General features: G+C 35.0%; 1 protein-coding gene and 1 long non-coding RNA gene across 3 annotated transcripts in view; one reads left to right on the top strand and one right to left on the bottom strand.

Annotated features, from left to right (window-relative positions):
- The window catches only part of LOC135160394 (protein phosphatase PHLPP-like protein), a 67,704-nt gene that overhangs the window by 21,245 nt on the left and 33,079 nt on the right, over positions 1-13,380 (bottom strand). The gene's annotated exons all lie outside the window — the stretch shown is intronic.
- LOC135159973 (uncharacterized) lies at positions 7,856-9,064 on the top strand. Its single transcript, XR_010298482.1, has 4 exons — positions 7,856-8,200; positions 8,561-8,616; positions 8,700-8,823; positions 8,902-9,064. It is a non-coding gene; the product is annotated as an uncharacterized LOC135159973 (long non-coding RNA).

Here is a 13,380-nt window from a genome sequence, read left to right as displayed (position 1 = left end):
AAATTCAGTTCTTCTAGAGAAAAATGCGAGAACCTAAAAAATTCTCAACTCATGGAGTCATCAGGCGATAAAGTCCCTTCGAATCCCACATGAAATCAATGAATCCACCGTAATTATCCTAATGACATAATTTTCAGTAGTGGAATCGTACAACTTTTACGGTCGTCATTATAGAATAATTATTTGAAGTCACCATAAAATCAGTTGTGGCCAATAAAATTATTAACACTCAACAAATTCACCGGAGAAATTGCCATTTTTGATAAAAGGGATTGTTTCGTCCCTCATGAGGAGAAAATGAAAACGAGGAATATTAGGGTCGCACACTTGCGAGGATATTACTCGGCTTATCCCCGAGATAAGATAGTTCCTCAAAGGAGGATGAAATGGTGATGCCATTTTCAAATGTAAAACTGTATCCAAGTTTTATGTCTCCCAGGTGAATGTCAGTGAGTAAAGTTTTCGAGAGCTATTCACAGTACTGGGGAATATTATGCAAAAGGACTAGACTAGCCTTTGGCTTTTCTCGAATTTATCCATTTAGTCAGAGTGCCTGTCATGTAATAGCTACTTAGCCGAGTGCTTGTCATGTTAAAATATTTGTTTCAATATTACCAAAGAACTACTACTATTTTAGAGTAAATAAATCGGTTGAATCGAATAAATTATGTGGTCCCTTAGCATAAACTTTTCATTAAATTCAAATAAACGATTTATCAATTTCAAATACTTCATTCCTTTGAATAAACGAGTTTCAGTTAAATAAATAAAACTTTGATACTATTTAAATAACCAACTCCTTCTGATCAAATGGAGTTTCATTATTCGGAAAGAAAAATTCATTTTATCTGAATAAAAAGTCAAATAAAAATTGTTATTTAGGGTTGTGAGGAATAGTGGTCCAGCAGTATTGAAAAACTGAATTTATTTGATTAAAATGAACTTCGTTTAATCAAAATATTGCACTCTGCATGCAAAAATGAATGAAAATAAAAACATGGTTTTCAGAAATATTCCTCGAGAGAGGAGTCATTCATCTCCGTCCTCTGCTGAATAAAATAGGTCTCAAGTTGTTAAACCCAAACTGAACAAGAAAGTGACCTGGTAGAGTTCACCAGTGCATAACAAAAAACCCATCCACCAAGACAGCATATATTTTCATTAAGGTCCAACGATTGCATTCGCTTAACCCAATGACACATTTGCCTTATCCCCTCATTACAGTCTACTCCACATGATGATAATAATTATTTAATTTTCATGATTATGTCGAACAATATACCGACGGTGTATATTTTCGTATCGATGATAATAGGGTGTGTGGGTTGGTAATTGCCGGAGTCGTCGAGGTGAAAGGAAACAATGGCCGAATGAACTGGAAATATGTCTAGTCGTTACCGAATCTATTGTTCTCTTTGAATATCTTCGATATTTCTTACATCAAATTCAAATACAGCTGAAGATTATTAGGTAAAACTTGGAATTATTCATGTGATCCGTAAACGATTATGATTATTCGTTAGTATTTGTAAGAGGACGAGAATAATTCTGAAAATATCGGTGAATTTTCTGGTTTCTCCAAAAACAAATACGTAATTTTTCTTGAACTAGTAAAATTTAACTGAAAATTTCAGAATTAGGGCGCCATCCAATATAAAATTTTTGTGCCTTTAATCATTTTTACCAAACTGGCGTATTTTTTTTATGTTCTGGGGTACGTAAATTTTCACGTCTGAATAGGCTATTTCCATTTCGCGGCTCATTTCAATCTCAATTTTGTTGGAGGGGAAGATCTGATGATTCGTTTTTACGGAACTTCACGTGATGGAATCGTAAAATTTGAGGTTTGCATTTGGAAAAGTAATTTTTATATTTCTTTTCCACCATATTTCATGAACTATCAGCTTGATTAAAACCAGAAAAAAGAAATTTACAACACTTTCTTATTTAACTCGTAATTTTTCAATAAAAGGGGTGAAATAATAGAGAGAGGGTGGATCAGGGGGGTGGCAATGCTGTAAAAAACCTTTAGAATTCTTTTCCAGTGAACGAATGAGCCGCAATCTTCTCCTGACATTTTAATCAACCCGAGGCAACAAGTTACGCCTCAGAAAAATCGGATTAACTGTTCCATACGATGAGCGAGCAGATGGTGAAGAATAAATCGGAAAATTGTTGGGGACATGTGACCAATCGAGGTGGCGAGTAAATCGGTAATCGACGGAGGTGATGACCGAGGGGGGGGAGTGGAAATAAATGAATGGCGTTTCTTATTATTGAGAAATTGAAGAGTCTCGGTGAATTAAAATGAAGTAGAAAATACCAGCAAATAACGGACAATATTTTCACCCACACAACTATTTTATTTACACTCTGCTATGAACTAAGAGAAATTCTTTTTATGCATTTTTCCTCACAGTTGTTGAGAGCTAGTCGGCGTGATGAAATAAACATGGTGGGATTTTTTTTCACACCGACATTTTCCACGATCCATTTGCTTTTTAACACATGGAAAAACGTTCAGGTTTTTGCGGGAATATATCACGAGACTCGAAGAGTTTTTCTTCGAATTAAAGGATTATTTTTTTCCGGAAAATTGACAATAGAAGTTACATAATAATTCTAGAAAATTGTTAACATGCAATTTTCAAGATTTATCATTTACTCTGTTCATTGAAAAAAAAATACAAAGACTACAATTAATAATAAGAAGAACGAGAGCAATAATAAGAGCGATTGCATCATGTGATGTTTTCCTTGATAGTATTTAGATTATTCAAATAATTAGTCGACTTTTTTTAATCATATTTTCATTCATTTTTTCACTGTGTGAGTATTGCACGAACTAAAATGAGATAATCAAATCTCCATCATTCAGTAAAGCCTGACCGAATATTCCAGAAAATTCAACCTGACAAATTCAACATAATAATTAGTTTTTCACTGTATAAAAAACAAATGCAAAAAAGCTGTACGTTTTGATGGATATTCATTGGGATTCATTCCATTGAAAATGGTTTGGTCTGCCCCAAACTCCCCCAAAAACCACAACTGTGTCAATTAAAACTAATTAACAAAGCTCGTGAATCCATGGAAAACTGGCACAATCGATTATACCAATCTCTCCAACATCGAATTCACCTCCCAACACAACATGTGGACATTGCAATAGCAACAATATACAAACCCCATGCAGGAGTTAATGTTTAATTGATTGGATTCACTCGAGAGTAACGAACACAATGAAATTGATGATATTTTCTATCTAATTAACATCACAAAAACACAGAATGCTCGTAAAGTTGACTGAATAAACACCAAAAAATTTATCGCAATAGCGAGGAAAAATCAATTGCACAACAACAATCTTCTGGCAATTGAGCCACAATGAAAAACAATCAACGAAATTTGAGAGAAACATTTTTAGATGAGAAGAGCGGTTGCTCGGATTTTAAAGAAATCGTGTTAATATTTTATGTTTTCATTCGATCCGTCTGACGTCCACACATTCGCCGGATGCAAGACATCATACACAACTGTTGGATGCGTTACACTTGTGCCGAGAAGTTAAAAAAAAAAAAAATTCTAGAGCCCTAGGCATTGTCGCGTGCGTCTGCGAAACTCTTCACAACCGGAAGACACGCTCTGTGATCTCCATTGCGCAACATCATTCCTCTCGTCGTTGTTTTATCCATTATCTTTAATCCAAGGTTTTTTTTTTCATTTCAAATAGGGAATTGGCGGGTGAGTTTCCCGCCAAGTCATCGCGGGAGAATTTCTTCAAACCGTTGGTTCAATTGTAAAGAAATAATTTATTGTGATTTTTTCGTTAACGGTATTTGCAAATGCAATTCTTACGCAGTTTGAATCGCTTTATGGCCCTTGACGGGGAGAATAGGGTCTGTAATGACCAGTGGAGGTCGAGAGAGGAGGATTGTAACTGCGAAATGCTGAGCCATTTTGTGTCGATAGGCGAATACTTGTGTCACCAGCGAAATGAATTTTTACTGTGATTTTTTTAAACTGTCAGTTTAATTGACTTTAATTAACTTTGTTGGAATTTTCGGTGGGGAAATTCCGCGAATTTTGATTGTGTAGCAATTTCAGTGCAATTTCCCAACATTTTTCGATGGAAAATTCCAAATTTTGGGGAAAAATACAATAAAACTATAATTTTACGCATAAAAAAATTCTTAAAAAATGACGTGCCTGTTTTGTAATCTGCTAGTCAAAGCAATAATCGATAAAAATGACAGAATAGTTCCGCACTTCTTCCATTGGGAGTGAAAAAATGCGTAATTGTTCTATAACAGGTACGTAATTAAAAAAAAAAATTCTCTCTGTTTTTCCATTTCAACTCGCTCTTAAAATGAATTTTACATTATAGAATTTTTTTTTTTAAATTACATCATTGTATAATTTCATTTTTTTTAATAAATGATTTTATCGATCGGCATTTGAAGGAATTTCGTCACTAAAAGGTGACAATGTGAACGAACAATCACTTATGAAAATTAGCAATTAGCTTTGCCTACATTTTCGTTACTTTTCACCCCGAATATTGTTTCGCCTACTCAGCTAGATAGACTAGTGTTCGCCCCCCAAGTCCGCACCCCTCATCCAATTCAATTCCCTAATTAATTGTCAATTAACTTCAGAGTGTTTTTTCCAAGTTGAAAAGTTTAGCCGATGAAGAAACGAATTAAATTCCCATTTGAAAGGGGCAAAAGTCAGTAGCACACTCATAGACAGGTAAAACTGGTATACGTAAGTAAAGTTTAATTAAACCCCCCAACCCCCCAAATGACACTGTGTGCTCGGACGATTGGGGTAGAATAGATTGGGATGGTATAGGGGTTGTCTACGCGTTTGTCGACGAACTCGGTTGAACAATATTATCGCGCGTACACCAACTGCTGGTAATTTTAAACTGGAACAGTAGGGCGTGAACGAGCATGAGAAAGGGGGATAAAAAGGAGTGGAGGAGTTCTTCTTGGGATTGCTGATAGCAACTTCAAACTTAATGAAACATTTTCTTGTCTGAATTAATTGCCATGCAAATGAATTACTCCTGTCAGGAGATTAAATGTTTGGTATGAGATTGTTTCTCGATTTTTCACATGATTGAGTACATATTTTTTCACCTATTTACCGAAAAAAAATTACGAGATTACGTAAGAGACTTTCAACAGTCGTTAAACATCAGTCACGAAAAGTTCTAAAATTTTTTTATTTATCAAAGATGTTGACATGTTCCCAGAGTTGAATAAAAATCCATAAAAAAACTTGTTGATTTTTAACTCAAGCAATAAATATTTTTCGACGTCGAATCCATCGGAAGAATGGGGTTTTAACACGTATTTTATTGCCAAAAATTCGTGCTCAGCAGTAAAAATTTTATTTGACAAATGTGGAATCTCTTAAAACTGTGAAAACTATTAAAAACGAAAACATAACATCCGCACTCAATGCAGAACAAAAATCTCTTGTTGAGAATATAAAACATGAGAGAAATGAAAACTCCGAAAAACGCATAAAAGATAATTATTTCAACAAATAAACTCACATTGCTCGGATTTACCTTCACAAGGCTTTTTAAATATCCATCGGATTATTCACGTACAATAGCTAAAATACGTGCACTTTCACCTGATAATCCAAAACGAGATGAATGCTCAGGGGTAAAAGCTCCACTGATGGAAGCCCTGTTCCATTGAGCAGAGGGTTGAGCAGAAAAAAAAAATGCATGGAGAATTTCTCGTCTGTGCACACTCGGAAAAACCTATGGGTGGTAAAACCATTTGCATGGCCCGGGGTCGACAAATATATGCACGTAAAGCTGGAATTCCAGGCCACATGCTGGATTATCCCGAGAAAAAAATACTGAAAACACGGAGAGTACTTTATTACGCTAATCTGTACTAATTTATGACATTAATAGAGCCTCGGCACACACAGAGAGAAATTTTTGATAAAAATTACCCTACCGTTCCCTAAAAGTATCTTTGTTACCTCATTTCTATTCCCAAACATGATGATCAAAATTTATTTTGGGTTAGAGAATTTTTTTTCTGGTAACGCAGAAAACTTCTGTACCGGCGGAGTTAATATTATTGCATCAGTGAGATGAAATTTGGTCTGAAGATGGTCTAAAGGCCGTAATTCTTTGCTCACTCCCCTAGATTTCAAGATATTTAGCAATAATCACAAGTGACTTATCTCGTTTAACAATTTCGCTATTGAATTAATTCATGGGGGATTATCTCTTCATTCAAAATTCCCCTCAAGCTATAGGGTTTTCATAAAATTTTGTTTTTCTATATTTAAACCTGCTCCCCCGTGTACTCTCACCCCTCACGCTCATTAAATAATTATGATCATCAAGTAAAAACCCATGTAAATGCCTGAGTTGGCTTTTACACTGATCCTCTATAAATTTTTACATGACTCCCTTTATATATGTTAATAAATTTTGTTGAAATTGAAATTTTAATAGTATTTTGCCACCGTATGCCATAAAATGTCGTCCTATTTTATTCGTTATCTCTGGTCGTCCAGAACTGATCACAGATATGAAACATTTCAGAGGATCCGACGGATTGGACGATTTTCGAGATTGACCAGCCATTGAAATGTTGAGCCAGGGATTATTCCGTCAATCACTCCTAATTATCCTTCTTATCTGACTAAGCTTTTTCCCCCATTGTCCCCGCATAGAGAAAGTAAGTAAAAACAATAGTCAGTTAGTGGGATTACCAGAATTGATAGAAGGAAGAATCCGTGAATTTGGTCCAAGAATTTCTAGAATTAGGGTAAGTACTTGAAGGAGATTAGAGAGCTCTAGGATGTGGACTGGGAATGATTTTCTGATGCGAATAAAATGGTGGATCTACCTCATTACGTGGGGATGATCCAGGAGGGTTGTATGAGGGCGTACGAAGGTGGAGCTAGTAAATTTTTCGACCCTTCGAAGAGAGAAAAATTATCGGGAGAACGAAATGCGATGTTAGATTATACGATAAACTCACTGGATATTGAATGATAAAAAAAAATATTGTGTTCGTATTGTTATTATTCTCTTTGTTTTGTGGTACGTTTTATTCATTTTCTCTACCTGCGCTAACAATTGCATATGGAATTTCATTATTCAACTCTCGGTAACCAGAAATTCCAAACATTCGTGATATTTTAAATTGAAAAGTTGAGAAAGATGTAGAACCGACGTCTCTGCTACGGAAATCTCGTAATTCGAATTAATTTGTTCTCCTGTACTTTGCAGACTATCGTGGCAAAATAGCTTGTGATATTGAATTTCTTTACGGAGGGAAATGTCCAATAAAAAGTACCACAACACAAGGGAAAAATTACATTTTCAAATATAATCAACTGCAGCTAAATTCAATTACTGACAGTGTCAAAATCGTTCCCTTTAATTTTTTCTAATTGCTGAATTTTCAACGTTCAATGCTTTTAGAAGGGAAAAATTGCAAAATTCATTAGCCTCCATTAACAATAATCTGATGACTCCAGAGAGATAATTCAATGACGGTTTTCTATTCAAATCTATTCAACATGCCAACTGCAGCGTTGTACCTGCACAGAGGAAAACGTCAAATTCAAAGTACATTAATCAACATGTTATATTATCCAAGGATATAGCAGAAGGATGATCGATGATGTTGCGTGGTCACAGTGCGTTTACTAGAATCGCGTGTTACTCGTTAATGCAGCTGAGGGAATCATAGGGCAAGTCTACAATCCCGTGGAAATGCGCAGCCGTAACCGCGAGATAATCGTTTTTCGAGGAGGAGGCAATAACCACGAGTTTGACAATAACTCAGACTGATATGATGGGTTGGTAAAACCCGGATATCTGACGGACGCTTCGGTATCATTATTTTATTGTTTTTCCAACGTCAAGACATTATCACGCAAAATTAAAATATTCGATTTTTTGTTAGTCCGATAGTTTTGCGGAAGTGATAGCAAAATATGTTTATCAGTATAAATATTGATGAGTTCTCCCGTCATCGAGTATTTCATGGATTTTTCCAACGTCAAATGAAACTAAACTTATACCAAATGACAAAATTCGTCCTTTTCGTAATCCTGGGACTTTTCGCAGTCGTCAGCCTGGCAAATGGTGGGGACGGTAGAACGAAATTATCGCGGAAATATGTCAATGAATGCGGAAATAAACGTATAGTAATAATAAATTAAACACGGAGAGAATAATTATTTAAACAATTACGCACCAAAACAGTAATTAGTAAAAAGTACGAAACTGTTACATATTTTTTTTTTGAACGTTCTATATTTTTTCTGAAATGTTTTGAACTTTTTTCTGAAAGTTCATTGAAATAGTGGATAACTATTCTGTAATTTTGATTGTAATATTATTATGATTGGCAGATTACGAAACAGAAAGGTAATTTCTTAAGAATTATTCTCTCCAAACGGTAGAAATTTGATTCTATTATTTAATTCTATTATTTGATTCTATTATTTAAGCTCCGAAATATTTAATAAAAATTATGTCATTACGTAAATTGTAATCCAGGTCTGGCAAGGACCCCATGGGCTCTCTATGAATGTATATTGGAAACCTCCCAGATTGTGAGTAACAGATTCTCTTGAATAAAATTAATTACTGTCATTAAGTAATCACTATCAGTATTTCCTTCGACTCTCATTCATAGTTTGACAACCGACGAGGTCGAGTTAATGATACCCGATTCGCAGACATACTTTCACATGTAATTGACCCGAGGGTGGGCTATCAGGTGCCTCATATCGTAGCGAATTTCAAAAAATGTGTAAAAGGTAAAATGATAAAATGGATATATATTTTGAAAAATTATCTGCAACTGCATAAATCTATTACTCGAATTATTATTGCAGGGCGACAGTTTAATTCTGCGGATAATTTAATTTTGGCACTTTATCAATGCAATTTTGATCCGGCTATTCTGTACAACTTTTGAATAGTTCATATCCACCAGTTTTATGTATCAAGGAAACCACTTGTCTTCGTGAAAAATAATAAAATATTCTATGATAAAACATTCAGAGCATTTGTTTACTTTATCGTGCAACGAAATTCTCGTTTTATTAAAATTCTAATGATTTATTGAAAGAATTCTGTCTCGATATGTGGAATAACCATTATTTCTTCAAAAAATACTTGTTGGTGGGGAATATACTTCTGGCCAACAAATATTTGGTAGCCAAAGAGAATATGACGGACAGTGTGGTATTTATTGCGAGGAATAAAGTTGATAGGATAAGAAAAATTTAGATCCGACGGTATTGAGTATTTCTAACAGCTAGAATAGGGCGCCTGTCATATGGAAATAATCGATATCCAGAGTATTTCGCGTTATTTGAATAATGCAATGCAATATTTGAAAATAAATTTTGTAGTGAAAATGGCTGAGTTTTGTATATTGCACACTGTAGACACGAGAATTCGGGTTAGCATATCATGTCCATGAATATATTTTGGTGAAATGTATTCAGTCTTCCGCGACTTCTGCACTGAATTTATTGTATTTTCCAATATTCCAATTTCGTGCATCAAGGACGAATAAAATTGTGAAAAATCAGGAAATAGATGTATTCATGGAGCCACTGGAGTGGAAAACACCATAGAATTTTCATGGTAAAATTTGTACAAATGTACATCCTTATAAAGCCGAAATATTTCAATAATTAGAAAATAATTAATGAATTCACAAAAAAGCGGAGCTCTTCATTATCGACTCATTCATTACCCGAGTCGTTCACTAATTCTCCAACAGAGAGGTCTGGCAGTGCTTTCGAATGCATCCTACGAATGAAAAAAGACATTTGAATTGTGAACATCCATTACAAATTATTTTTGCATGTAACCACCCCTCACTGGATTAAATTCTTTTCGGTGAATTGAAGTTATTCAGATTACGAGGAATTTGATTTAATTAGATAAAAGCTGGTCCACGAATGGATTCAAGAAATGGCTTCGAAAGAGACGATATTTATAAATGAGGATCTCAGATGTAAGTGCTGAACTCTAAAAAGGTCTGATGACAATCTCCAATTGATAATTCCATTTAAATGGAAAACTTCTGCTCTGTTGTCCTTCCAAAAATGGAAATTGAAGGAAATAATTATTGAAATTTAAACTTTGAATGGAATTTTATAAAAATTTGTATATCTATCCAACGTTTTATTTTTTTTGAAGAGAATTCATTCAATTTTCCGCACTATCTGATAAGAGGCGTGTTTTTAATTGAACGAATTAACAATTCCAATACTGATCCCAAATAAACGAGAAAATTGACTCCTGTCTGATAACCAAGAATTAATCAGCGAATTATGAAGACAAAGATGAAGGCGAATATATCTATGCTCCAAAAATCTCAATCAATCAAATCATCATTATCGACTGCCACATTTCGATAATTCCACTAAATTACACTCAATGTTACTTTCAATTACCCTAATAATGTCATTCATATTAAATTAACGGAATTCCACCTGGGGAAGGCTGATGAAGAAATAATATCAATCAAAGCCCTGAATGTTCAATGACAAGACCAGAACTGCTGGAATGATTAATTTCATTTGCCAGTTCAAGTCATATTTAATTAGCCCTCAGTGGTTACATTTTCTCCTCCCTGTCTTGAGTTTGGTATGAAATATGCGGTTATTATGCACCAGCTCAAGCGTACACACAAGAGGAAGGGCCTGAACTTGCTTCCAGACTAATTAGCTGAATATTTTCTACTTTGGTCGATAGCCTTGGAAAATTTTCCCCTGGATCAATTCAACTCGATTATCAATATCAAAATAAATAATGCTATAAAGCGAGGGCAAAGGTTACTATAGTTTCTTGTCTAATGGAATGAAATTTCAACGTCAAAGAGATGACTAGAAAAAAAAATCTTAAGACCATCTTTTTCTGGAGAAATATACAAAGAAGAACTCGGCAAACAGGGGATTACAGACTGTTCCACACCAGAATCTCAAAATCGTTTTGTTTCACAGTTTGCTCTCGCTCTTTACTTCTCAACAACCACTTTCATTCCTGTCAGTGGAAAATTGGAGCAACTCAAGCTCCAAACACAGTTCTGTTTCTCCTTATTTTTCCACCCCTTAAAGTTTTTCAACCTCACTGTCTATTTTTTTTTTATTTGTTAACCTGTATGTCGAGTGACAAGTACATTCCCTCTTCCAAGCCCAAATATTCAGACTCCTCTGGGTCTTTTCACCCGTGAGATGGAAGTAGAAAAATGTTGTTGTAGTACGACAGAGTGAGTGTTTCATGTTATATGGGTGGAAAAAATGATGAAGTGAGGGCGGGGAAAAAGATGATGTTGTGGGAGAAATATCAGCGTATGTTACTGAGTAAATAAGTGGGATGCGAAGTGACGCTACGAAAATTCTTGGTAAAAATTTTACATTTGTGAATATATCTAGAAGAAAAAGCTCCAAAGAGATGTACCCAGTGTACATTGGGTATTTGGACACCCCCTCAGAGTGAGATCTCATATAATAGAAACACGTCTGACTGGTCAAGTGTATGAATATTTCACTGATCGTGAAAATTTTCAAAGTATTTGTCAACGAAGACGATTTCATTTTTTTTAAGAGCAGAAAAATGTCAGTTCGTCTTTAGTGATGCTCTCCACAAAGAGAAATTTTTTAATAACCAAGATTTATCATAAATTTCAATCTAATGAATCGTGAAAAATGTTAAATCATTACTGTTGTACTAAGAAAAAAAAAGCTGCTTATGTTAACACATGGGATTCATGATGAGGGACCAAAAGACATGGGAGCTTTGTTCTCAATCTCTCCTGACTCTCTGTCACTCACTGCTTCTCCATATAGGAGCCTGGGGATGGGGCAAACTAGTGAAGACCGAGGGGTTTTGACATATCAAAGCCTCTCTCTGTGTGGTACCTCCTAGTTCCACTGTATCCCCCACAGGTCCGGCTTTACTCTCATCCTTTTGGCCTTGCAATTCATGAAACCATGCATTTGCGGCCACAGAACACCTAATTACTCTGATGAAAAATTATTTTTTGTAAGTAAAAAAATTATGCATATAAAACTGCATACGAAAGTTTTATCATCAGGTCAATAATTTCTTCTTTTCGCATTTTTTTTTATTGAACCTTCGATACTTTTTCCGGAAAGTTCATTGAAAAAGTGCGTAACTATTCTGTATGTTTTACCGAATATTGTTTTGACGTCGCGTAATTTATATAGAATTTCTCTCTCCGTGAATCGGCTGCATTTTGGACACATTTGTTAATGACGAAATTATTTTGGTACTTGAAAACCTCTCTTATTACTCAAGATAAATTCACAACAAAATTTTCTGAGACGCAAAGATCATAAATTCCCTGTAGTTTGATCAAATTGTATTTTTTATGAAGTAATTTTTTGTGTTCGTAAAACAAAACGTCCTCTAGGTGTGTCAGGAAGGAGATGGAAGGTCCTTACGAACAACACAATGATAACGAATGTACCACAAAAATGGAAAATACGAATGAAAGACTCATTCCTCTACTGTTTGGAATATCCTCTAACTATTCAGCCATAACACCGAATTCCTCCTTTGATGTCAGATTTCTCGAATTACCAAGAGTTCTCATCAGGAAAAAATCACCAAGAATGTAAATGCTGAATTTTGCGGTAAATACATCTGGTTGAAATGTGTGGAATTAATGGGCAAAGCATATTCAATGGGGTTTGACGAGAATATCGCTTTTACGAGGAATTTAACTAAGCGTACGTGTGGAATTCAACCTCGATGAGACATACCTGTCTCCATACTACGATATTTCCTTGCTCCCTTATCCTCCTGTAACGTCACCTACTCCAATTTCCTCTGGCAGAGGAATGTTTATAACTATGTTGCTGTTTCATCAGGCGCTCAAACAAAAATATCGGTCACTCTAAACTCCCCATGATGCTCCCTTTATCTGGAGATCGGATAATTTTGAATGATTAAAACTTGTGAATAAATGGTTTACTTTTTTTATGACACACTCAGAAGGGCCCAACGACTCTGGTTCGTTTCCTCAGAGGAACTAACTTAGGTAACAATAAGGGACACAGCCCCCTGGACCTGACGACTCATTAACAATGAACCCTCTGTTTGGATCCAAACAAAACAGGGGATACACACCATACCCTAAACTTCTCAGAATTTCCGTCCATGAAAATATTTTCCCATCTCAAATGGAACCACGATAATGAAAGAAATACCAATCGAATAAAGACTTATGCAATCCAGCAAATAATTAATTAATTAATTAATTAATTAATTTTTAATAAACACTTTGAAATGTAAACTCCAATGCTTTTAAAAGTTTTCGTCATAATGTT

The sequence above is a fragment of the Diachasmimorpha longicaudata genome, chromosome 3, assembly GCF_034640455.1.
Source record: "Diachasmimorpha longicaudata isolate KC_UGA_2023 chromosome 3, iyDiaLong2, whole genome shotgun sequence".
Lineage (NCBI taxonomy): Eukaryota > Metazoa > Arthropoda > Insecta > Hymenoptera > Braconidae > Diachasmimorpha > Diachasmimorpha longicaudata.
The sequence above is the reverse complement of the archived record's forward strand: the minus strand, read 5'-3'. Positions and strand labels throughout refer to the sequence as shown.